The sequence below is a fragment of the Notamacropus eugenii genome, chromosome 5 (genome assembly GCF_028372415.1).
Source record: "Notamacropus eugenii isolate mMacEug1 chromosome 5, mMacEug1.pri_v2, whole genome shotgun sequence".
NCBI lineage: Eukaryota > Metazoa > Chordata > Mammalia > Diprotodontia > Macropodidae > Notamacropus > Notamacropus eugenii.
Window position 1 is genome coordinate 76,906,274 of NC_092876.1, and position 27,625 is coordinate 76,933,898.

General features: G+C 44.2%; 1 long non-coding RNA gene across 3 annotated transcripts; it reads right to left on the reverse strand.

The window, feature by feature from the left end:
• Positions 1 to 902: 902 nt before the first annotated feature.
• Positions 903 to 27,297, reverse strand: LOC140504605 (uncharacterized). 3 transcript variants are annotated; one of them, XR_011967160.1, is made up of 2 exons: positions 26,856 to 27,297; positions 903 to 5,164 (listed from the first exon to the last, which is right to left on the reverse strand). It is a non-coding gene; the product is annotated as an uncharacterized lncRNA (long non-coding RNA). The 3 variants fall into 3 exon arrangements; XR_011967159.1 differs by having other exon boundaries at positions 26,605 to 27,297; XR_011967161.1 differs by lacking the exon at positions 26,856 to 27,297 and adding an exon at positions 6,385 to 13,694.
• Between the last annotated feature and the right edge of the window lie 328 nt (positions 27,298 to 27,625).

Below are 27,625 nucleotides of genomic sequence, written 5' to 3' on the forward strand. Positions count from 1 at the left end.
AGTTCTGTTTTAGGTTATTAAGCTTGAGATGCCTCCACTCAGGTGGAGATGTCTACCAGGCAGTTGGCAATTCATAGGACCATAGATTCAGAGGTGTAAGGGATCCAAGAGGCCATCTAGCTCAATTATTTTTTTTGGAGTAGATAAGGAAACTGAGATTTAGACAGGTTAAGTGGCTTGCCCAATGACATATAGGGAATAAGAGACAGAAAAAGCATTTGAATCCTGGTCCTCTGACATCCTCAAAGCCAATAGTGTCTCCACAAAGTGAAAGCAGAACTCCAAAAAGAGGTGAAGGCCAATTCTGTAAAAATGGGAATCATGATAACTCTTCAAATATTTGAATGGCTGTCTTGTGTAAAAAGGGTTACATGTGTTCTGTTTGGCAAAGGAACAATGAGTATGGGAACTGCTCAGAGGGAAGTGTCTGTTTCATGTAAAGAAAAACATCCTGACAATTAAAGAGATAGTGAAATAAGATGCTCAATAATAATAATATATAAAATAATAACATATTTATATATTGTCTATATTTTCAGCAAGGCTGTCCCCCGTACGTAGCATGGGGTGAGGGTCACTATGTGGCTTGAAGGGAGGTAGAAAAGACATCTCTCCTGCCCCTGCTCTTCTTCAAAGGAGATTTTATTTCCCACCAGACAGGAGGGCAAGCAAGAGGCTGAGGTCAGAAACTTGGCCACTCTGCTCTTCCCAGAAAGAGGGATTACTAGGCTAGAATTATATCTGTCTGCTCTCTTGAGTATTATTTAGTCTGAGGGAGATAGTTTTCAAGTTAAACTTCTGATAGTTATTCACTAATGGGGAAAGGAGGACCCAAGGTTTTTATACAAGGCTTGATTTCCTTCCCACCAAATACTAATTCCACAAGGAACACACATAACCAGTAGCAAAGACATTCATTTATCCAAGGCAATAGCAAAACAGAAAGTAGAGAAAGTATATACAATCTATATCAGACAATTCAGAATGAAGGGGCTCTGTCATTGGAAGCAAGGTAACTCAAATCAACCAAGATAAAAAGTCCCAGATCTCATCCAAGGGGAAATTCCCTGAAGTCTCTACTGTGGCAAGCTGGGGAAAGGGACATGATGGAGGCATCCAGCTCCTCTCAAGTCTTCCCAGAGTCTTCTGCCTTCAACAACCTGAAGTGGATTGGCATCTTCATCTTCTCTCTTGTCAATTGGACCGGAACCAGACTCTAACCTGTGGGTGGCTGGAGCCGAGACAGAGTGAGCTACAGACAGGATGATCAGGACATAAACTTAAGTTCAATTAATTTCAGAGTGAGGGAAATGACACCTAAAGGCAGAAACTGCCCTTCTTATGAAGGAGTGCTTAATGCTGCTGAAGCTATTTATATACATGAAAGGGGTTGGCCCATAATCCAACCATTCTTAGGTCTTGAGACAATTCTCATGGTTGGCATTCCTTGGGACAATACAGGCATTCTTGGGTCCCATGGGAATCGTCATTGTCTCAAGTCTTGGGGGTAGTGATTACGCTTCAGGGTACAAAATCAGAGTTCTATGAAGGGAACAGGAGTGCTGTATCTGGTAGTTACAAGGAACAGGGATTGTGAACATGTGATGGATGTTCCTGGGAAATAGGGGGAGCTCAATTCCTCCGTGAACACCTGGTGCTGGTCCAAGCAGCACACTTTGCCAGAGGGTGACATCATCCTGAGTGCAAAAGATTATTGTTATGCTAGTAGGCTCAAGGTACATCCTGTTTGCTGGGTCTTAGCTCTGGCAACAGGGGTATCTCCAAGATATTTTGGCACTCTTGATGACCACTTGAGGGGGATCTTATAGAAGGAGTTCTTGAGGGGTTGGTAGTGATTGGTAGACGCCCTGCGAGGACCTACCTAGCCCTAAGAGTCTATGGTTCTGTGAAATTCAAATTCATTATGGAGCAAATTACCTGGTGCAGTCAGTCAATAAACATTTATTAAGTTTTTACTATTAGACACTGTGCAAAGTGCTGGAGATAAGAAAAAAAAAGTTAAGATTATCCCTGTCCTCAAGGAACTCACAATCAAATGGGAAAAACAAACAAGCAGCATATAGGAGAGATAGAAAAGAAATAATTAACAGAGGGAAGGCACTGCAATTAAGAGAAGGTGAGGAAGATTTTCTGTGAGAAGATGAAATTATAATTTGGACTTAATGAAAGCCAGGAAGCAAGTAGGAAGTGGATAGAGCACCAGCCCTAAAGTCAGGGGGAACTAAGTTCAAATCCAGCCTCAGATACTTACTGCTGTATGACCCTGGGGAAAGTCACTTAATCCTAATTGCCTCCAAGAAATAAAAATTAAGGAGGAAGGTGAGTAGCTGGAGCAGAAAATAGTCTTCAAGGCATGGGGGAACTAACCAGAGAAAATGTCCACACCCAAGAGATGGTGTCTGTGGGTCAGCTAGGTTATTAAGGGCTCTGAATGCCAAACAGAGAGTCTTATGATCCTGGAAGAGATAGGGAGTCATAGGCTTAATGAAGAATGGATTGGAGTAGGAGAGTAGGGTCTGGCAGACGCACCAGCAGCCAGTGTAATAGTCCAGGAGTAAGGTGAAGAAGGCTTGCACCAGACAGGAGGCAATATCAACACCAGTGAGTCAATCAAGTGGCAAAACTGGAAGTAGAAATTATGTTTCCTGCCTCCAAGGTCACACACCTTTATGTGACTGTCATCCTTGCATTAAAGTAGACTTTTAGTGTAGAGTTAGCCCCACTCCTGGTCTGTCTATGATCTTTCTATGACCCCCTCCTTATGCACACTGAGATCCTCTGTTCCCTATTAAACATTCCAAGGTTTGTGTTCCTGGGTGGGTATTAAATTGAATTTTATTAAATAAATATTTACTAAGCAACTAATAAATTAGTTTTATGTCTAGACCTATCATTTTATTGGTATAAGGAACTCACTGTGTGAAACTCCTACCCCTAGTGAGGATTACCAATGGATCTGCAATTTGGAGTTTTGAAGAATTACCGAAAGTAGAAGGCAGAAAGGTGGTGAAATGGAGTACAGAGCCTGGAGTCAAGAAGACCTGAGTTCAAATCCAGCCTCAGCCACTTACTATGTGACCCTGTACAAGTCACTTACCCCTATCTATCTCAGTTTTCTCATCTGGCAAACCAGTCTATTCTAGAATCTTTGCCAAGAAAAGCCCATAGTCCGTGGGGTCACAAAGAATCAGACACAAATGAACAACAACCTAACACAGGCAATGTGTGTCAGAGAAGAAAATGAATGATAATAGAATAAGACTTTGAGGCTTTAAAAAGGCTTTTCTCATAACATCCCTATGAAAGATCTGGTACAAGAATTATTAAACCCATTTTATAGATGAGGAAAGAGAGACAGACAGATTAAGTGACTTGTCTAGGGTCAGATTCAAACTCAGGTCTTCTAACTATAAAAGGAGTGCTTTTTCCACTATGCCATGCTGCCTCCCTCCAGGATGGGGGAGGGAACAGCATGAGTCTATGAAGTGATTTAATGAGATATAAGACAGGAAAAGTAGGTTTGCTGAAGCAGACTATTCAACCCTGGGGGAGAAGATACGTATATCTTTAAAGAACTCAAAATCTAAAACTAACACCCATCCATACAATCTTTGGAGATGATAGCTCTGACCCCCATTCCATGGCTTCCCCTGCCATGCTGACTCAGTTCTCAGTTCATCCTTCCTTCCCAAAGAGGGCCAATGACATCAGGAGGGTGATGCCTTGACTTGTGGGTGAATTAGATGTGTGTGTGTGTGTGTGTGTGTATGTGTGTGTGTGATTGGCAGAGTTGGCAGCCTCATTCTCTGTCAGTTAATAAAAAAAAAAAAAACAAATGCCTACTCTCTTCCAGACACTGGCTAAGCAGGCAAGGGACAGGAAGAAAGGCCAAAAAAAAACCTGTCCCTGCCCTCAAGGAGCTCATAATGTAATGGAATTCTAACATTCAAGACCCTCAACAGTCTAGACCCAAATGGTCATCCTAGTCTCATCTTCCATTGCTCCTTTACACATTATTTACTCCCCAGTCAATCTGTACTATTGACTCATTCCATATTTCCCAGCCTTGGTTTATAAAATTCCCTCTATGGTTCTGTCTAAAGTTCCCTCTATGGTTCCCCCCTTTCTAAGGATCATTCTGCCTAGAATGCCTCAATCCCCAGATTTAGAGTCAGAGGTTGTTGATCAGTTGTATCCAATTTTCTGTGACCCCTTTTGGGGTTTTCTTGGCAAATTTACTGGAGTGGTTTGCCATTTTTGACTCTAGCTCATTTTACAGATGAAGAAATGGAGGCAAACAGAGTCAAGTGACTTGCCCAAGCTCATACAGCTAGTAAGGATCTGAGGTCAGATTTGAACTCAGGAAAATGAGTACTTTCTGGTGCTGCACCACCTAGCTGCCCGGAGTCAGAGGACTTGGGTTCAAATATCAATTCTGATATTTACTAGATTAGAAGTCCCTTTCCCTCTCTAGATCTCATCTCTAGATCTCCTACCATTTGTAAAATGGTAGGAGAGGCAACCTACATCATCTCTAAGGTTGCTGTAGCCCTAAAGTCTATGAATGAATTCATGAATGAACATTTATCCCATACTTAATATATGCTAAAGTTCTGGGGATAGAAATAGACATTGGAGACAGTCCTTGCTCTCAAGAAGTTCACATTCTAATGGGAGAGACACTAAATAGAGGAAATTTCAGCTGCAAATCAGATAGAAAAGTCCCATGGTCCTTAGAGTATGCTGGCAAAGCTGACTGTGTCTTCTTTAATGTTAATTCCACTGATAAAACCTTATCAGTCTCTGATGTTGAACCATTTGATGATTCCCAGGACTTTAGTGATTAGGACCTTTTTTTACAAGTCTTCTTTCATGAGTCCATGATTCCCATCTGTCAAAATGCTTCAAGGCACAGCACAAATGCCACCTCCTTCAGGAAGCCTTCTTTGATCCCTCAGCCAGATGCCAACTCTCCCCACCTGGAGTTCCAGAAGAATGTGGTTCCTCATATGCTATATGAATCCCACTTGAAATTGGATAGTGGTTCCTGGAGATGTGGCTGTGAGCTGAGACAATGGCCGCACATGAGTTCATATGCTTCAGCTTCCAGTGTCTATGTCAGCAGCTTAGCCATGGTATCCACCTTTGGGGTAAAGGGTAGAAATGGAGAACCATTCAGTCAGCAATCAGACATTTATGAGTGGCCAACCTACTGTGTGCATATTCCTAAGTTTGAGACAGTGGGAGATGCCTCAAGATCAAAGGAAAGGGAGGGGAAGAAACACATACAGCACCTACCATGTGCTCAGCACTTGCTAAGTGCTTTTTACAAATATTATCTGAAGTGATCTTCACACAACTCATTGACCACCTACGGAGGTAGATGCTGTTATACCCTCATTTTACAGTTGAAAGTCAGGGTCACACAGCTAGTAAGTGTTTGAGGCTAGATTTGAATTCAGGTTTCTTGACCATAGATCTAATGATCTACACCACAGAGCTGCCTCAAGAATCTTGATTTTGTTGGCTTGAGAACTCTTTTCATCACCACAGATCACAAACCACATGTCACTTAACAGATGGTCTTTCAGAGCTACTGTGGCCAGAAATTCATCCTCCTGCAGACAACCTGATGATGAACCAACTCTAACTTGGACTGAGCCTGTCTGGTCTCAGAACACAAAGCGTGCAGTCTGGCCCTGGGGACCCAGTGCTCCAGCATTTCCAAAAAAGCTTCAGAAGGTGGTGGGTGGATGGAGTAAGGAAGAGCTGGGCTAGAGACCCACCCTAACACTTCCAGAAGCCCCACAAAGGTGCCCTCTGGGGAGGAAGCATCCTCTCTCCCCCTCTCCCAAGATGTCAGTGTCCTAGGAAAATAGAATCATCTTGATGGAATGTGAGCTCCTCAAGGGAAAATCCAATATTGGCAATGGGTTAGTCACTTAATTTAATTTCTCTGTGCCTCAGTTTCCTCATTGACAAAATGGGGAGGAGAAGGTCGCATCAAATTTTTCCTTATATTGAACCCAAATCTGTCTCCCTGTAACTTACCACCACCATACTCTACCCACCAACACCACCCCTTTCCCCCAAGGTTCCTAGTTCTATCATCTAGGGCCAAACTAAACAAATCTATTTGTTCTTCTACAGGAAATCCTTCAAAGACTTGAAGAGGGTTCTAAATGTGATATGACTTGCAGGCTATTAGGAAAGAAATTACATGAGATCAGGAGTCAGAGGATGTGGAATCCAACCCCAGCTCTACCATTTCATTGGTACATAATCTTAGTCAGATCCCCTCCCTTCTGTGGGCCTCTGTTTCCTGCTTAATAAAATGAGAATTATGATACTTTGGCTACCTACCTCATGTGGTCATTGTGAAGAAACTACTCTGCAAATTTTCCTTTCCAGAGGCAGTGCCAATCATCAGCCTTGTGTCTTCTATCACAAGCATTGCAAGGCTGAGATGATGGAAGGTCCCACCCACTACCTCATAGTTCTGGTTGTCTTTGGGCCCAGAATGAAATCAGTTTTGCCCAGTCCTGGATGTACGGTTCCGAGGAGAGAGTGAGAGACATCCTTTGGTCCCCTGCAGCTTCTGTAGATCTACTGGCTTCATTTCTAGCCAGAATGTCGATGGGGATGACATCTGCTTCCTGCAGCCAGGAACCGACTCATTGTTTGTTGAACAAAGAGTTCTAGCTAAACCGATGGCGCTGGATGGTCTCAAAATTGGGATTCTGTGCACTTCCTGCCAGGATTCTCCACACAGCCAATGTGCATGGGTTTATGAGCCAGTTTGTGGGGTTTTTTTGGTTTTCTGATCTGTTTCATGGGTCACAATGTCCAGACAATTCCTCAACTCCTACTCAGGTCAGGTCATCATCAAGCTTTTATAAATCACTTATTGTGTGCCAAGCACTAATGAGACAAAGAAAGGGTAAAAAAAAAGTTCTAATTCTCAAGGTGTTCTCAGCCTAATCAGGAATATCATGTAACAAAAACTGCACAAACAAGATACGCACATATACATATTCATATATACATATGCATACACATATACATACAAACACACATATATAGTATGTTGTATACGTATATATGTGTAAATATATTATATATATGCGTATGTACATATAAAGTTGGAAATAAGCTGGGTGGAGGAGATCAGTAAAGTCTTCTTACAGAAGGTAGGATTTTAGCTGGAATTCAAGCCTGAGAAGCCAGTAGTGCTAGATGAGGAGGGAGAGCATTGAGGAGGAACAGCATTCCAGGCATGGGAGGATGGCACAGGAAAATGCCAAGGAGTCTGGAGATGTAGTATCTGGTTGCAGGAGCAGCCGGGAGGCCATCATCACGGGATCGAAGACTACATGGAAAAAAGTAAGGTAAAAACAGACTAGAAAGGTAGGAGGGGAAGAAGTAATGAAAGTCTTAAAAAGTCAGATAGAGGATTTCATATTTGAAGCTAGCTGATATGTAGTGCAGTAGGTAGAACACCCCAGACCTAGAGTCAGGGATATCTTAGTTCAAATACTGGTTTCCTAGCTGTATAATCCTGGATAAGTCACTTGACCCTCTTTGCCTCAGTTTCCTCACCTGTAAAATGAGCTGGAGAAGGAAACGGCAAATCACTCCAGTATCTTTGCTAAAAAATCCCCCTGGACAAAATCCATGGAGTCACATAGAGTTGGACACAACTGAACCACAACCACAAATATGAAAGGTGAGCCACTCTGAAATTAGGAAGGCTGAGCCTTGGTCTTTGCCAGGCCTGTTCCTGAAGCCTTTCCAGCCTGAAATCACTGGTCAGAGCTTGTGTTCCACTGGCATTCCAAAATCATCTTCATGATGTTGAAAAATGACTTGAACGAAGGATTATTAATTAATTGTTACCATCATCATCATCATCATGAATCAGGGGAACTGAGGCCTAATCCTAGCCCTGCTACTAATTGCCAGCACACATTACGAATGCTTGGCACATTGTAGTTACTTAATAAATGTTTGTTGACTGACTGGCTCCCCGTGTGACAATGGGCAAGTCACATTCCCTTTCCAGGTCTTTGCCCCCTTCCCAGCCAGAACATTCTATCCTCTCCTTTCATCAGCTCCCAGGGCTGGGCCCCCAGGCCTGGGGTCTCTCTCTCCTCATCTCCATATCTCAATATCCCAGGATATTCAAGACTCAGCTTAAGTACCCTTTCTTCATGGGGACCTTCCCTTATTCCACCTTTTCCTTCCCTCATTGGTTAGGGCTGGTATCTCCTCGCCATTGTTATGTGTTTATTTTATATTTACTCCTCTCGTGTTGGTTGTATTTCCCCCAGTAGAACAGGAAGCTCCTGGAGGACAGGACCTGTATTGGGTTTGTCTTTGTTTCTCTTTGGACCCAGGATAATGTCAGTGCCAGCGATGACCAGTCCTTGATGCATAGCTCTAAGGTAACATCCCATGATTTAGCTCCAAGCTTTGCTTTTATTGCTCTGTCATGTCCAACTCTGATCCCACGGACTTTGTCCACTTAGTTTTCTTGGCAAAGAGACTGGATTCCAGTATGTCCTCATTTTACAGATAGGTGACTGAGGCAAATAAGAGTTAAGTGACTTACCCAGGGTCACACAAGTAGTAAGTGTCTGAGGCCAGATTTGAACTCACAAAGATAAGTCTTCCTAACCTGGTGCTCTAGTGAACTCTGGGCAGCTGTCAGTGCCAGCTGCCCAGAGTTCATTTCTCTGCACCAAGTGCCTTTCATTTAGTGGATAATAAACGGAATTTGAGATGCAGCCTGACCTAGTGAATACAGTGCTAAACTTGGAATCAAGAAAGACCTGAGTTCAAATGCCTCTCACATTGACTAGTTGGCTCCATCTCCCTCAGCCACAAAAGTGAGGGGGCCTCTGAGGTTTCTTCCAGCTCTCAGGCTAGGATCCTCTGAATTAAATTAAGGATAATAATACCCTAGATACCCACTTCACAGAGCTGTTGAGAAGAAAACCCTTGGCAAATTTTAAAGGGCTGTTGATATGTGAGTCACAATTATTCTTAAGGTTCAGGAGGCTTTGATTCTGTTTTCATTTTCTCTGTTCAGTGACTGCAGTTCTGCTGTAGGGTCATTCCTTTTCGATGATTTTCAGTTTCCTTTTCTGTAAAATGAAGAAGTCAAGTGGGATGATCCTGAGCCCTAACATTCTATGGTTGGGCCCATATTTCGGTAACCGGACTGGCTTGCACCGACCAGGAAGCACCAGGCACCAAAGGGGTTTTCCACCCAGAGCCTGTGAAGCTGTTCCATCATCTGTCTCACCACAGCTATTTCCTTCCCTAACAGCGCCTTCTTTTCCTCAGCTTGGGGGAGACTAGACGACAGGCCCATCAGGAATGAGCTGTTCAGACCCACTTCCTTCATTAGGCAGCCCCTCCCCGCCCAGGAATGTAACCACCTAAAAAGCCCTGCTGGGCAGTAGACTGGGGTAAAGGGATCCCAGGACCAGGAGTGGGGAAAGGGGCTTAAAGATTATGGGATCCAGCCTCTTCTTTTGCAGATGGAGAAACTGAAACCCAGAGAAGGGAAACATTGAACCCAAGGTCACATAGAATACGCAGAAATAGAAGGGCTTGGAATGATAATGAAATTAGCCAAAAACGAAACTAAAAACCCAGAGAAGTGCTCTTGGGCATTAGCTGACAGACTCAAGGAGCCCAGTCTGGGTCTAACTGACTCTGAAATTCTGGGCCATGCCCAAATACTTCCTCAAGGGTGGCGCCCCTTTCTCTCCCTTTCCTCCACCCCCACCCCCTCATCCACTTATAAAGTCCGGGAGAAGTGAGACTACTGTTTAAAAGTGAAAGAAAGCTCAGGAGGCAATCATTCCATGTCTTTTGAGAGACCAAGCAGAGGAGCCAGGACAAGAGAAGGAGGGGGCAGAGTTGGTTCTATGTTGTTCCACCTCTCCCCACCTGAAAAACGGAGTCGCTTCTTAGATCAAGGGTTCTCCTAGTCCCAGCCCTGTCCCCCACTTCCTTTCTTCTGATATAGGAAAGTACAGTAAGGCATGTGAAAGGCTACCAACGCCCTTCCCTAGAAGAGCTGCGTGGGAAAGGGAACTGAATCCAGCAGCCCAGCCTTCATTTCAGCTTCCTGGGAGTGGAGGTGGGATGATTCCTGAGCCCCTGGGGCCTTGGATTTAACTCATCTTTGAATGGAATTCTGACCACACTGCCTTGGCCTCTACAGGTCTATCTCCTGAGATCTAGGGCAGCAAAGTACCCCAGTCCTGGTTGCTAGCTGGACTTGGAGTTAGAATACCCAAACTCTAATCCTAGTTTGTCCACCGACCAGCTGCTAACCTCTGGATAAGTCATTTACCTGCTCTGATTCTCAAATATTTGTATCCATTAAATGTGGATAGTATTATTTGGACTAACTACCTTACAGATAACACTTTCACAGGATCCCAGCTCAAGAACTGAAAGAGACCTTAGAGGCCACGTCATCTAATCCCCCTTATTTTACAAATGAGGAAACTGAGACCTGGAGAAGGTTGTAATTTGCCTAAGATTGCATAGGTGGTAAGCATCAGACGTAGGATTTAAACTCAGGCTCTATAACCTCAATCCTGAGAGTGAATCCACTGACATTTGCTAAGCACGTTGTGCCTGGCACTGTACTAACAAACCAAAAACCAAACCAAACAAACAATCAAACTGTCCCTGCCTGGTCTCAAAAAGCTCTGACTGTAACAGAGAGACAAGATGCCAATAACTTTGTACAAACAAGCTACAAAGATAGATAAATTGGAAATAAACTTAGAGAAAAGGGAAAGAACTGGGGAAGTCTTCTGGCAGAAGGTGAGACTTGGAGAAAACCAAGACAGATCAGAGGCAGAAGTAAGAAGGAAGAGCCCTCCAGGCATGGAACACCTTAGTAGGCAGCCCTTGTGAAGTGACAGTGGTCAGGAGCAGCTAGGTGGCACAGCAGATATCGAAGAAGGACCTGCATTCTAATCCAACCTTCCACACTTACTAAGATTTTTTGAACTCAGGTCCTCCTGACTCCTGCACTGGTGCTCCATCCACTGCACCACCTAGCTGCCCTACCTTAAAAATAAAAAAGGAGGGAATGTAGAATAATGAAGAGTGTACTCTGAGGAGTCTGAACCAATCTTGACTTTGATGGGAAGGGTATGATTCTTTCAGCTCATTCCTGCTTCTGTATCAGTGAGCATCACAGCCATAAGTCATAAAGGCCTTCCTCTGCCCAGTCTGTTTCAGACATGACACTCACTAGCTGTGTGACCTTGGGCAAGTCACTTTACCCCAGTTGCCTCATCCTGGGTCATCTCCAGTCATCCTGATGAATATCTGGTCACTGGATTCAGATGGCTCTGGAGGAGAAGTGAGGCTGGTGACCTACACAGCCCTCCCTCACTCAAAACAAAGGCAAGTGCAAGTCATGTCATCATTTCTCTGATGGCATGGTCTTCTTCGGCAACGAAGGACGAGCACACACACACACTTACTAGCTGTGTGATCCTGGGTAAGTCACTTAACCCCAATGGGGGTGGGGGGTGGGAAAGTGAGTGACTGTGAGTGACCCTCTATTGACCAGTCCTCCAATGATGAGGTTGGTCATAGCAAGGTTGGTCATAGCAGTCAGTATCCATTTAGAGACAGAAGATACCTTAGAAATCACATAGCTGCTTCCATGGTGTCTCTCCCATTAAAATATAATCTCCTTAAGCTCTGGTGCCACTTTTTTGTCTTTGTTTGTAACCTCAGGACTTAGCAGAACACCTGACACTTGGTGTTTAATAAATACTTATTGACTGTTACCTGACTGATGTTCCTTCCAGCTCTGTGAATCTATGAAATTATGCCTAAGCTACAAAGTTTCCATTTGCATTGGTGGAGGGAGTTTCCACATAGGAAGTTTCCACACACTAATTAAATTCTTCCCCATTCCCTCCCCCCACCAAAAAAAAAAAACCAACCCAACTTTGGTTCTGCTATTAACTTCCTGTGTGATCCTGAGACAGTTGCTTTCCTTATGGAAGTTTTACTTTCTTCTGTAAAATTAGAGAGTTGGAATAGTCTTGTCACTCAGGAACCTACTGAGTCTGACACTGAGATAATTCTTTATTTCCCCCAGGGAAATTTCGGCCTGGCTGGCCAGGCTGCTCCTAGAACTACAATCTGAAGGCAAGCCAGCCCCGGGCTGTCTGGGGGGTATTGCTTGTCACCATCCACAGTTGATTGTTGAGTTTCTAAATATGCTGTTGGCCCAGGAAGCTGGAGGCATAAGAGGTCACCTTACAATTGGGCAAGGGAGACAGGCCTTACATAGTAAAGAATGAGCCAACCAGAGATGAGGGCAAAGAGCTAAGCGCCAACTGAAGGCCAAATGCCAAGTGCAATTGGAGGTTAAAGAGGGGGTTGTTCCGCTTAATAATAGTGGCTGAACACTGTGTTCCAGATGTGGACACAGCAGGACCATGGCTTCCTCTGACCTCCTCTTGGGGGAGGAAGACCTCCTCCAGTCCCAGCCCCAAAGACCGGAAGAAAGTCTTTTGTCTGAGGACGAAAAAGCTTCATCATCAAGCTGGCTACTGAGTGATGAATCATTTGGCCACAACTACTTTCAAAGACCACCTAGCAAGGGGAAGAAAAGTGACCTAGGTTGATGGATACTTCTAGAGAGGTAATATGACATAGTGAATAAAGTGCTAGAAGACTTGGGTTCCAATCCACCTCTGAAACTAGAGGGCCGTGTGATCTTAGACAAATCACCCCACCTCTCCCAGCCTCAGTTTCCTTTTCTGTCAATTAAAGGGGTTGGAATTAAAGGCCCCTCCAGTTCTAACTCTGTGATTCTATAACGGATGAAATTATAAGCCCTGGAAATATCCAAGAAATAATCGGTATTCTGATAACATTTTAAGGTTCACAAAGTACTTCCCTTGCAGTTCAAGCACTATTTCCTGCATGAGCCTTTCCTGATTCCCCTTATTCCTAAAGGCTTGCCCCATCTGTACTTTCTATATACTGATATAAAAGCATATTATTTCCCTTGATAGAGTGGAAACTCCTCAAAGACAAAGACTCTTTCATTTTTGTATTCCACCTTCCAGAACCAAACACAGTGCCCGGCACATAAGAAGTGCTTCCTAAATGCCTGTTGATGGATTGATTGGGCAGCCTTGGGAAGCAGGCAAAATCATGACTCTCATCCCAATGTATAGAAGGGGAAGTTAAGAATGGGGACTGAAACTCAGGTCTTTTGACTGTAAGACCACTGTTTTTTGCCTTATACCACAAAACCTCAAACTAACATAAGTAGAAATAAACACACACCACAAATACACACACACACACAACACAAGTCACTGAACCCTCCCTAGACATTTGCTGCAAGTTATCACAGATGGTGGGCAACTACCTTGACCCTGTTCCTCAGATATTTTACTTTCGTGAACGTTTTAAGCAATTATACTCAATTCAATAAACATTTATTAAATGCTTATATTCATCTATATTCAACTGTACTATACTCAAGGTACTGGAGTCTTACACACACACACACACACACACACACACACACACACACACACACACACACACACACACTCTAGTTCTTCCCTTCTAGAAGCTTCCATCCTACTGAGGCATGGATGTCAAACTCACCAATTTTGTGGATAGAAGAAGCTTGAACAGATAATTAATTGGACAATGAATTAGGACCCAAAGAGATCTCAACAGACTGGAGCGCTAGGGTAAAATCTAACAAGATGAAAGTGAAAAATAGGAGATGTTAGATGTCATATTAAAGGCAAGCATATAAATACATATACAAACACAGAGACACTCTTAGCTACTCCCCTATACACACACACATACACACACACACACACACACACACACACACACACACATACACAATCTTGTTCATAGGATTATAGAATCCTAGCTCTGGAGATGGAAGGGACCTCAGAGGCCAATCTTGTAAAATTTCTTCATTTAATGGTCAAGGAAGCTGAACTTCAGAATTGACATGACTTGGCCAATGTCACACTGATCCTGCTCAGAGGCAGAATTTGAACCCAAATCCTCTGCTTCCAGAGTCAGTCCCACCCTTTCCACTGTACCATACTGGTCAAAGGCCAGCATCCAGGCATCTCTCCTCTCCTTCCCTTCCTCCCTAGTCCTCTTCCTTCCTGCCTTCCTCCCTCCCTTCCTCTCTTCCTTCCTTCCTTCTTTCCTTCTTTTCTTCCTTCCTTCCTTTTTCTCCCTCCCTCCCTTCCTTCTTTCCTTCCTCCCTCTCTCCTTTTCTTCCTTCCTTCTTTCCTTCCTTCCTTCTTCAAGAGAGTGCCTGGGGTTCCTGCCTGTACCTTGAGAACCTCTAAGAAAAGTTTTCTTCTAAGTCCTACAGAAGGGAATCTCTTGTGGAGGTGCTCAGCTTTCCTGCCACCAGTTCTTTTGCTCACCCAGTTCTTCTTACTGGGACATATTTGGGCTCAAGGAATGGAATGATAAGGCATCATGATGGAATGCAAAGACTATTATCCCAGAATTAAGACCTAGTTCCCAGGTCTGCCACCAACTTGCTGTGTGACCTTGGCTAAGTCAATTCACTTCTCTGGGCCTTGTTTCTTTATCTGTAAAATGAAAGGTTGGACTAGACGACCTCTAGACCCCTACCAGCTCTGATATCCCATGTTTAAGGGCCCTCCCACCTCTGACATTCTGTATTCTAAGTTCCATCCCAGCTCTGATACTCTGTGTTCTAAGGCCCTTCTCAGCTTTGATGTTCCCTGTTCTAAAATCCCCGCAGGCTCTAACATTCTACAGCCAATTTTTTGGATATCACAGTCAATGAGACATTCAGGGTCCCATGATTACCCTTCAGGAAATGCTATGAAAGCTGACATTGTGTTCTTCACAGGGAAAACTAGCCTCTGAGTACCTCCTGCTCAGACCTGTGGGTTTCCATTATGTCTGAACCTCTCCCAGAGTCTAGGGAGCCAGGAGGATACCAAGTCAACAGTGTTTACTGACATTTGGAAAAAGTGAAGCTATCTCACACCCCCACCCTCCCCTTCACTTCCCAATGAGAGAAAGGCCTAGCTGTTGGGAAAGGGGGGAAGAGGTCCTTGATTTTCTTCTTTGGAAGGAATGAGGCAGCCTGCCATCCTCCCACCACTTGACCCTCTGCACTCTGGTTCTGCTCTCCCACTTATTCTGACTCCAGGAACCCAGCTGATATGTTGAGTCAGCAGGTAATTTGGAGACAGCTCCAGAGGTTTTTGCTGTCCGTCTACCCATGTGTTCAGATGTGGCTGATGTTTCAAGCGCAATTCAGACCTCCATATCGACTTCAGGCCCTCAGAGTCCACTCCATCCCATTCAGGGCTCTCTCTCTTATGGCCCTGAGGTTCAGAAACAACAGGATTTCTGCTCTGAGCTGACTCAGGGTCCCCCTCACCCCAATCCCCAGCTCTGCCTACACAGAACTATCCCACCTGGCCTTTCAATGAGATCATTGGAATGGAATGGCAATGGAAATCCTAGAATTTAGAGGTCATTAAGCCTAGCCTCCATATTTTACAAATAGTGAAACTGAGGCTCAAAGACAAGAAGTGCCTGCCTCTGAAGCCGGGAAGACCTGGTTCAGTTTCACCATGGCTTTGTGACCCTGGGCAAGTCATTTAACCACTTAGTATTCTAGGGAACTCACTAAAACTATAGATTGCAGAGAAGGTACTGATCTGAACAGGTGGGGGAGTTTCCCCTAAAAAAGACCACCCTCCACCATCCTTATTCCTTTATCCTATTCAGCAATTAGATCTAGTCTAGCCAGTCTACAGTCAAACATCCTGGCTGCTTCCTCAAGGTGCATTTTTGATAGATATGCTCTAACCCACCCCTACCCCCTCCTCTCCATCTCCTTTCTTTTCTAACTTCCTGAAAACTGGTCCTGCTACTTCCACAGCTCTGATCAAAAGCCAAACTTGTCCTCCCTCCAAGGAAACAGAAGGAAAGGAAAAATAGACCACACACAGAATTTAGAGACAAAAGGGAATTTAGGGATAGTGTCATCCACTCTTCTCCTTTACAGAGAGGGAAACTGAGGCCCAGAGAGATGTGATGCAGAAAGGCAGCACAGGGTCATGAAAAGCACACACTGAATCTGATGTCAAAGGAGCTGAGTACACATCAGTAATCAGTCATCCAGTCAAAAAAACGTATTAAATGCCTACTGTGTGCTAAGTACAAAGTGCTAAGTACAAAGAATAAGGATCTCCTAGTCGAATGGAGCAGGCCACATGAAAACAAATGTACAAATAAAATTTATACAAGATAAATTCTCTGGCCTCAGACACACACTAGCTATGTGACCTCAGGCAAGTCACTTAACCTTTGCCTCAGTTTACTCATCTGTAAAATGGGGTATAATAGTAGCACTTACCTTCTAGAGTTGTTACGAAGATCACCTGAAATAATAAAGCACTTAGTATAGTGCCTGGTACATAGGCTATCTAAACACTAGCTATCATCATCATCATTATTATATTACAATCAATAAAAGCAAGGCATTAGCATTAAAGGGGATCAGGAAAGCCTTCTTATAGAAGATGGGACCTGAAGGAAGCCAGTAGATAGAGATGAGGAAGGAGAGCATTCCTGGTATTGGGGACAGTTAGTGAAAATACATGGAGACTGGACATAGATCATCATGTTTAAGCAAAGAGGTCCGTGTTAATGATCCCCAAGTAGCCCAGAGTAATGGAACCCAGAGTACATGGGAATGATAAGATAAAAGAAGCCTGTAAAGGTAGGAGGGGGGCAAATTATGAAGGGTTTTGAAGGCCAGACAGATAGATTCTAGAAGTAATGGGGGTCCCTGGAGTTTATTGAATGACATGGTTAGACCTGTGCTTACCAGCGGTGTGAGCTTTGATAACTCATGTAAATTCTTAGATCTTCAAGTTCCTCATCTGTAAAATGATGGGGGTAACCTAGCGGACCACTAAGGTCCTTTCTAGCTTGAAATCCATGATTAGGAGCTGCGTTTGTAAACACCACAGCTATTGAGTGAATGAATCAAGATTGAGATCCAAGTTGTTTGAATATAATTCTTTTTCCCTTCTGCCTCTGGTAGGGATCCCACTGAAGCATTGCTAGTTAACCTCTGTTTTCAGACTACCTTTCCAGGTTTACTTAATAATAACCTCATCTGTCCTATTTCCAACCAAACTGGCCTGCTGCCTGGCCCTGCTATATATGACATTCTATTTTCCACCTCCAGCGTTTTGCCCAGGCTGTCTCCTATACCTGGAAGCCTCTTCCAATAATTAGAGCTCTCTTAAAATGACCCCCTCCTCATTTCCACCTCTTGGAATCCTGGCTTCCTGCAAGGCTCACTTCAGGGGCTACATGAGGCCTTTCAAATTACCCCCTAACTCCCCACCCCTGCCAGTGCTCCCCTTTCCTCACATGTCAAGTACTTCAAATTAACTTTGCATATAATAATAACTAGCATTTCTATAATGCTTTAAGGTTTGCAAAATGCTTTACAAATATCTGAAATTTTTTAATCAAATGATATATTTATCACACATTATTTGAGCCTCAGAACTCTGGGAGATGGGTTCTATTATTATTTCCATTTTACAGATGAGGAAACTGAGACAGAAAGAGGTTAAACGAGCTGCTAAGTGACTGAGGCCAGTTTTGAACTCAGGTCTTCCTGACTGAAGGGCCAGCATTTTATCCCCTGAACAACTCAGATACCTCTAACATACATTACATGATAATACATATGTTTATATATATATAGTTATATTCACTTATAATATGTAAATATATTACATATAATTATATATTATATAAATATATATTTTTATATATTATGTTTATCATGTGATATGCACTATATGTGCTTATCTGTGTATCCCTCCAGTAGAATAAAATTCCTTTGGGATAGAGACCATCGATTTTTTTCTTTGTATCCTCACTGCCTAGTCCAGTACTTTGCACTTTAATAAACTCCTTAATAAGTCCTTTAATAAATGCTTGTTGAATAAAGATGAAATGCTTGTATGGTCCAAGGATTTATATAGTCAAAGCACCCGGATCCACATAGTTAGTGGCTTTTGATGCCAATTTATTAACTTGCTCTGATACTAACTATATTTGATAAATATGTCATATTTATACATGACCATAAATATATATACATATGACCATAAAGACCATAAATGAGGTCTTTGGACAAAATTAAGGCACTTGGATGATCTCCAAACTCCCTCTGGCTTCAAATTCCAAGCTCCCTTAACCTGAATTCCTCCATGGTGACAGAAATAACACCTATCATCAGAACAGTGAGCCTCTTGAGGTCAGAGACTGTCTTTTCTCTTTGTATCAAGGCACTTAGCACAATGCCTGGCACATAGTAGGCAATTAATAAACGTTAGTTGACTCCTGCTAGTCAATAAGTCTAGAGTTGCAAGAAAAAGGATGTGGCATCAGTAACCCAGCCAGGGAGTCTGGATTAATACTGACATAGAGTCATCTCTTTAAAGGGAGAAGGTAAGTTTTGGTCTCCTAGACTCCCTTTTGGCTAAAACTCTTATGTGAAAGAGATGGAAACCTGGGTGTAGTTCTGGGCTCCCTCTTCCATCAGGCTTTTCTCCTATGTCCAGTAGGGTCATCAGGCTTTTGAGCATTTTCTCCCTCAGGTGGAAAGCCCTGGAGTATGATGGCGCAACCTATGAGGGCAAAGAGTCCTGGGCTGGCAGTCCGTCCTGAATAATCCTGGTTCTCCTACTTGGTCACTCACTACCGGTTCTGAGCCAAGTCATTCAACCTCTTAGGGTCTTGGTTTGTAGGTTTATAAGGTCTATAAAATATGGATGGAATTGGACTATTAGGGGTTCTTAACTCGTCGGTGTCATGGACTCGTTTGGCAGTTTGGATCAAGTCTCCAGATCCCTTCTCAGAATGATGTTCTTAAATGAATAAATAAAATACATAGCATAATGAAGGAAACCAATTATATTAAAATAAAGAGGTAATTTTCCCCCATCCAAACTCATGGATTCTCTGACATCTATCAGCGTTCCTTGAGGATGTATGCCAGGTTAAAAACCCCTGGACTGCCTTCTGGCCCTCTGTCATTCTATATAGTCTAATGCCTTTCCGGAATAGGAGGGGAAAATAGGGGGCAGGAGCCCTTGGAAATTCTGCCTGCGGGCAGAATGCGTTTATTCCAACCCCCTCGCCCACGATCCCCCCGCTTATCTCTCCTATCCCCAAGCAATGCGGAACCCCAAAGAAAAGTATAATGCTGTTTCTAGCCACCGTTGCACTGAAAAGGAAGCAGTCTTTAGGTGGATTCCCCTAACCTAGAGAGGGTTGCCGGTAAATGACTCCACCAGACAAACGTCCCCCACCCCCTCCCGCTCTGGCTTCTTGCTGCAGTCCCAGGCGTTGGTCCCTGGAATCCCGATTCGCGAAGCCTGGGCCAGCACTGGCTCTTCAGTTGTGGGCGTTGGGGTTTCTGCGACTGCGCACTGGCAGGGAGTGGGGAGGGGGCTGCAGAGGAGGGATTGTGGGGATGCCCTTGGTTTTCCTGGAAAGACGTGGATGGCGGTGGAGTTTCTATGAGGCACCCCCCTCCCCTCGCAGACAGAGAGGACCGCCTCCCTCTGTCCTCAGAAGGACTGTTGGCCACAGATGCAGGGATGCGGGACTGCCCCTGGGTAGCAGGATGACTGGCGCAGCCAAACAGCTCCTGCTTCACGGATTTGAGGAGCCCTTCCCAACTCTGGGAAAGCTAGCTCTTGTACACGGCGATGCCTGCGGCTGTTCTCACTCCGCAGTTCTCATCCCCCGTCCCGTCTCCCTCTCTGCATTCACCTTTGCTAGTAGACTACCTTATGCGTAAAGCCTCTGTTTCCTCATGTCAAATGAGAAAGGAGGCGAGACCAGATGATTTCTAGGTCCTCCTCACTCTTAACATTCTACGTCCTTCCCAGCTCTTTCAATCTACGTCTTCGGGTCTCCTCCAGTTCTGACATTTTTTGTTTCATGTCACCTGAGTGCACTGAGGCACTGTCAGCTTTGATCTAAAGCAAAGCAGACGCTCGTTTTAAGAGTACCGAGCCAGGAAGCGTTCCATTTGTTTAGTTTTACGAGCAAGATGAAATTATGACAGTTATGTCTGTCAGCATGCAGGGGTGTCATTCAGTTCCCCGAGTGGAAGGCAGGCATGAATTTTTTCCAGCATGTCCTGGGATTAGTGTGTTGGGTTCCTGCCAAGGATCTCTACCATCCTCAGCAAGGCTGGTTTTCCCAAATGTGTGACTGTCAGCTCTGCAGTGGTCTTTTATTGTGCAGTGGAAAGCTTTGGCTACTAGATATTGGAGGGAGGAGGAGAAGAAGGGAGAGAGGGAAGAGAGAGAGAGAGAGAGAGAGACAGAGACAGAGACAGAGACAGAGACAGAGACAGAGACAAAGAGACAGAGAGAGAGACAAAAGAGAGAGACAAAGAGAGAGAGAGAGAGAGAGAGAGAGAGAGAGAGAGAGAGACAGAGACAGAGACAGAGAGATTCAGGGCCACAGCAAAAAGTGTAGGATGATCAGGGTAAGTTTTCACAGAACCACAGGTAACAAGTACACTGCAGAGGGAAAAGGGACTTCTTTTCCCATGAGGCTTTTAGCTACAAGAGCAGGCCTGAATAAATTTCCAGGACTTAAATTCCTATGGGATTGTGTGCCTGTGGCAAAGGGTTATTGAATACAAAGGCAGATAGAGACTTTGGAGAAGGGAAGCTCCATGATGACCATGGTCATGACCACACCCAGTGCAGAAAAGGTGGCAGAGCTAAGAAGTCTTCTGGCTGGCCTCCAGGAGAAGGTAGAGGAGAACTGAGAAAGAGAGTGAGAGGAGAGTTCCTGATGTGACTCAGCTGGTAGAAACTGGCAGATGCTCTGGGTGCATAAAAGAATCTTCCACCTTCTGTCCAGCCACACTAGGACATTTGTCATACCCTTTCCATACCAGAATTTGACTCATTGTTTTCCCTATGAATCACTCTAATTCCTGAAGTGCATGTGCTGAGATTGCTATACCTCTTCCTTTTGTAGTACAGGCTCTGGGCTCACTATTCCCACTCCCCACTAACAGGTACAAGTCATCAGAGGGCAGATGGGTACTGTTTCCCTCAGAATTCTAGGAGTCACCCTGAGGGGTCTAGGGTTTTCACTTACCCTCTTGCTCATAAGCTCCCATACAGTATGTTCCTCCTAATATCATTTAACCAGTTAATATCTCCTGAATATCAAGTAATATCAATTAGCTTTTACAAAGGAATAGTGACTGAGAAAGCATAGAAAGGACTGAAGTACAAAAGCGCCCAAATGGGGAGGGAAAGGTTTACTCTGCCCTCTATACGTGAACTCTGTCACTGGGGAGAATAGACTTAGATCTAAAGTAGTTACTGAAAAACATTCCCTTCTCCCCATTTCCCAGTCCTGGGAGTCTTTTTCTCTCATTGAGGGGTACACACCATGTTCACTTTTGAGTGTGGCGTAGCCAATGGATGAGCTGATCTCTTGCCACACAGATTGTATCCCAGCTGCCAGGTCAATTCATTGCTGTGCTGAGTCAAGCTGGTAACCCCTCAGGGCTGGCTCCTCACCAAAGCTGGCTACTGCTCTTACTAACTCTGGTTGCTGAAAAAGCTCATAAGGTCTTAACCTGTTGCACTTCATCTCCAATATTCATTCACCTTAGATCAGAAAAGGCTAAACAGACCAAAAAGCAAAACAAAACCAGATATACCATGCATTCATGGACACATGGTAGCCATGTGGGAGAGAGACATTGATGTCCCACCCCAAGAAGAAGACACAGGAATGGGAGAAAAGAGTTTGTCTACTTGAGCCTCTTGTATGCACATTCTCAGTCCAAGACCCAATTAAAAGACTTTTTATCATCAAGCAGTACGCTGGCAAGAAACTTTCATAAAATATCTTCACCTGCTCTGTAGTGGGGGGTAGGTTGGGGGGAACTCCTCTATTAGACAAGCCCAGAAACAGGCCCACAAAATCTCCACATGGGTTGGTACCAGGCAGGACAAATTATGTGTGCTCCAGGGACTAGACCCCTGCTACCCAGTCTCCCCATTATCTTTTAACCTTTTAAGTCCTGATTAAATGATTTACTTTTACAATGCATGTTGTTTCTTGTCTATACTAATATAAGATACAAACTGTGTTTAAATGATCTTAGAAGTTCCCTAGCCAGAGCTGAGTGGCATTAAGGTTACACATGGAACATCAGAATGAAAAAGCAACTTAAATATCTTCATTGCTTCAACACATCAATAGATTATCAATCTCAGCAGCAGCACATCCTCTCCTTTGGAACTGACTGCAACTCAACCATGATTTCTTATCCTGTATGATTCTTGTCCATGTTTTTTGCATAGATCCCCTGGAGTGGCTATACCTACATGCCAGAGGTTATTGTTACACTTCTTGGGTACCAAAGGAATATTCAGTGTTTTCATATGTCATCTCTTTTCCTGACCACATAGATAAACCATCTTCATTTCTGAACATACAGTGCATTTCCTTGATGATATCGTATGTACAGATCATCAGTGAAACATACTACTTGCATATACAACGTGTTTCTCCATTACGCTTTTGGTCCCCTCAACTTTAAGGATTTTGTGATCAAAGTAGGAGGTTGTGCTGTTGTTTCAGGATATTTACAATCAGACTGCAGACTGAAATATCCTGTTGTGTTTATTGTTCATGAATTTAAAAATAATTGATTCTACAGAGCAAAACATCCTTTAAGAGTTTTCTCTATCATGCCTATATATCTTACCATCATACAGGATTCCTTAGTAAATGCACCTATAGAGATAACTCTGTTGAGTGATGCTTTGTCTATTAAGACCAAACAAGTCATAAAATGAAAAGATTTAGGCATCAGTAGCTTGTACAAGGCCCAAATAGGAAACTTCCCTCCAAATGGTAAGGTCCTCCAGATGTCCTTGTTAACAGATCATACTGTGTTGATCACATCAATCAACAGTTAATAGCCAGTAACATTTATCAACTACCTACTATGTGTCAGGCACTGTGCTACAGGCTGTGGGTATAGATACCAGAAAAATAATCCCTGACCTTAAGAAGCTTACTGACTAATGGGAAAAGATAATACACAAAAGAAAGACTGAAATGGGGTGAGGGTAGAGGGAATGTACGCAGCACAAGGACAAGGGGGAGAAGGAAAGAAGTCCAAAAGGAGTGCAGAGGGATGGGAAATAGGGAGACATTAGTCCTGTTCTCTTCCTTAAATGGAGAAGTTTATGTTTCTATCTTCCAAGCAGAGGGGCAGAGGGTACAATTAACAAGGCTGACTGGATCTTGTAAGGTGGTGAAAATTCCCCCAAAGATGAGTTATGGTGAATATGGTGAAGTCAAAGAAATGCAAAATGAGTGCTGTCCTAGAAGTCAAAAACGACACCAAATTCCAGAACATTAAAGGGCCTCCCAGACGAGATTCACAATTATTCAAAAACTTAAATGTCAATTAGTCCAAAACTTTTTATTTTCTATATGAGGAAACTGAGGCTCCAGGAAAAGAAGTATATTGTCAAAGATCACACAGTAAGTTACTGGCACAATCAGGTATTGATCTGGTCTCCCACATCTCTGCCCAATGATCTTTAGACCACACAACACTGCCTCTCAAGTTTTCTATACAAGCCAACCAGAGACACAAATGAAGGTAAAAAAGGTAGAAAAACTCTTAGCCCAGTTTCGGGAACACAACAATTTGGGGATTGGGTCCAGAAGACTAAATACTCTACTGTCCACTGCAAGCTAGCCACTCAAGTACCCAGGCTTGTCTCCACCCCCTTGGATTTGTGACGAGACTTTTCCCTCAGATCTAGAGTATTTTGTTTGCATCTCTCTAACACATTTAACAGGTGTTATTGAGTAGTATGGTTATCTGTGTTTGTGTCTTACCCTTCATGAAACTGTGAGGTTCATGAGGGCAAGGGCAGTGTTTTAACTAAACTTTGCATCTTTTCTAGCATGGAGAATAAATGTATTTCTCATTATCTCTCATGTCGGATATCCAAGATCCTATATCCAAAGTCTGTTGATTTCACCTTTGCAACGTCTCTTGAATATGCTCCCTTCTCTCCTCTGATGCTGCCACCACTCTGGTGTAAGTCTTTGTAACCTCATGCCTAGATTCTTGCAATAACCTGCCTTGGGTCTGCCTTGCTCAAGTCTTTACCCCCTACTCCAATCCATCCTCCATTCAGCCTCTAAAGTGACTTTCCTAAATGTAATAATGGGAGTTAAAGATCTGCCTCATCCATTTATAGACCTCAGGTGGAGTCCGTTAAGGGAAACTTGATTAGGGGAGACTTGTTTTGTAGGAAGGCCCATACCTTTTGTTATTAATAAGGCACTGAGCCAAGAGGGTCATGTGGCTCTGAAAAGTATATATATATACTCTGAGGTGAGGTTTTACTTTGGGACTTACTCTTTGGAAGAAGGTTTGTGTGTCAGATGAGACTCTGAGTAGCCTTAAGGAGCCCCAACTCCCCTTGAAAACCCAGATGTAGGTGTTTCTCTCTCTGGTAACTATGTATGTATGTAATGGTCAGACAGTTGGATCTGTTTATCGATCTGTGATGTATGTATTGCTTATGGTCAGACAGAAGCCCTATCTGTTGGTCTTTATTTCTCTGCTTATATATTTTCTGTTGTCATATGTAATTAAAGAAGATTGTTGAGCCCTCATAAGTTGCTTTCCTTTTAGAAAAGCGGATCTAAGAACCTGTCCTAGCAAGCCATCTTGGATGTCAGGGTTCTTGCTGCTACACTAAAGCAGAGGTCTGACCATGTTACCTCCCTATTCAATAAACTGCAGTGGCTCCCTATGACCTCCAGGATCAAATATAAAACCCTCTGGTGTTCAAAATCTTTCATAACCTAGCCCCTGTTCCAGTCTTCTTACTCCTCTACACGTATTCTTTGACCGAGTGACATTGGCCTTCTCAATGTTCCATAGACAAGACACTCAATCTGTTGGCTCTGGGCATTTTCTCTGGTTCTCTCCCATGCCTGGAATGCTCATCCTCTTCATCTCTGCCTACTGTTTAAATCCCAACTAAAATCCCATCTTTTACAGGAAGCCTTCCCCAGTGCCTCTTAATGCTGATACTTCTCCTTGTTAACTCTTTCCTACTTATCCTGTAAATGGCTTATTTGTGTTTGTTTGCTTGTTGTCTCCTTCATTAGATTGTGAACTCCTTTTGAGACTCTTTTGTCTTTTCTTTTGTATCCTCAGTATTTATCCCCTGGCACATAGTAAGAGCTTAATAAATGTTTACTGAATTTGAATTTCATAGAAACACAGACTCAGAGCAGGAAAGGACCTCACAGGACATCTACCAACCACTACCAAACCCTCAAGAACTCCTTCTACAAAATCCTCAGCAAGTGGTCATCTAGCTTTTGCTCAAAGACCTGTTGTTCATCCTTCATTTTCAGAGACCCGATGACATCACACAGGGTGATGTCCTGACTTGTGCAAGAATTGAATTTAAGTGAGTCAGAACTGCACAGTCATCAGTTTCACCCTGTCTTCTAGAATCATCAAAGTCCAGTGACAAGACAAAATTTAAGACAACTGGTAATGGACTAGAATGCAGTGGATGACTTTAGCATCTTCAATGTCTGACCAAACTCTAAGTACTCCACAATGCCTTGCTTCAGCCACCTTCGTGGCCATTGGAACAATTTGTTCTCATACAGCCATTATATTGGGGGAAGTCTTCACATGCTTAAGGTAGACATCACCCTAACTCAACAGGTTTGAGGCTTGTTAGTTACCCTCAAACTGGTTTAGCCCATCTGCTGATATGGTTTTACCAAAGTGTGGTCACTGCACATGTTATAGCTTCTTGGACCCACAGGTGAGAGTTGGGTGGTAAGTTTCTTTATACTGAACCTAAGTCAATCTCTCTGCATCTTAGTATCACAGGAACCCAGATATAGAGTTAGGAGATACCTTAGGGGTCATATAGTTCAATTATTTCACATTCCAGATAGGAAACTGAGGCCCAGAGAGATGAAGAGACTTACCAATGTCATACAACTAGTAAGTGGCAAGAGTCAGGATTAGAAACTGATCTTCTGAGATTCTTTCCACTGTACCATGTTTATTGCTCTAAATTCTGCCTACCAAGGCCAAGCAGAACAAGTCTTATGTTTTTTCCCCATACATGAGCCCTTCAAATACCATGCCTTCTCTTCTCTTGAACATCTCCAAGTCAAATCAAGTCAACTAGCATTGATTAAGTGCCTACTCTGTTCCGGGCACCATCCTAAGCACCATTTCCTTTGACTTATCCTACTATGGTCCAGTCTCCATCATCACCATCTGGTCATTCTTAGATTTTAAAGTATTATCATGGTATACAGATAGAGATCCAGCCTTAGAGTCAGAAGACCTGAATTCAGGTCTTGGCTTTGACTTACTGTGTAGCCATGGGCCACCAAGTGCCCCAGGTAGCTCTGCAAGACAATAAATAAAGAAGTGATGGTTCCGCCTTGGGGGAGGGAATTTCCACACAGGGTGGTCCCTAAGCGGGTGAAATCACTGGTCCGGATGAAAAGCAAAATCCCAAAGATACGGGAGGCTGCGTGGCACAGCAGAAAGGGTCTATTTTACGGTCAAAGCCAAGGGTAGCCACTTCCTTGGTCCTCTCTCCTTGTCTGGAGCTACCTACCTCAGAGAGCTGAAGGTAGGAAAGGCTGGACTAGTTAGGTTCCAGTTCCATCCGTTTCCCTCACTCAGAGTGAGTCACTTCTCCTGATGAAAACCTGAGCTTCAGGTTCTTCTGCGAAAGGAGAGTGCTTGTCTCTCTCAGGGTGGCCAGGAGGAAGACACGCTGCCAGCTTTGTGTGATTGTGAATGCCAAAGCAGAGGGGCAGCCGCCCAGAGGCCAGCGTCCCGTCCTTGGGACCAGGACGGTATCACTACTAACATGGATCGGGTCAAAGAGAAAGTGGGACGGAGAAGGCCCGCGTGACTTCGGACGAGTCCCTTTCGCTTTCTGAGCCCGCTTCCCTCAGCTGAGGAGATGACCTCCGCTCGCGGCGTGGCCCAGTCCCCTCCCCGCGTCTCTGGACCGCAGACCCCCACACAGCGGGGCAGGTTGGGGCCACGCCCCCCCCCCCGACTCGAACCCTGCCCCCCTCCTTCCCCCCCTCATCTCCATCCCAAGATGGCTGCTCCGAACCACGTGACCCGCACGGGGGTGTGCGGCGAAGGGGGCGGCCGAGGAGGGGGGGGGAGGGGGAGGAAAGCCCTGCCCTTTGCCTGCCCCTCGCCTCTCTCCGCTCGGCCCAGCCTCGCTCCTGCACCGTCCCTCCCCTCCCAGCAAGCCGCTCGCCCCCCGCCCCGCCAGGCCGGGGGTGCGGTTTGTGAGGTGTCCCGGGGCGGGCGCCTGCGCAGTGGGCCCCGCGCCAGGCGGAGGCTATATAAGGGCTTCGCTCG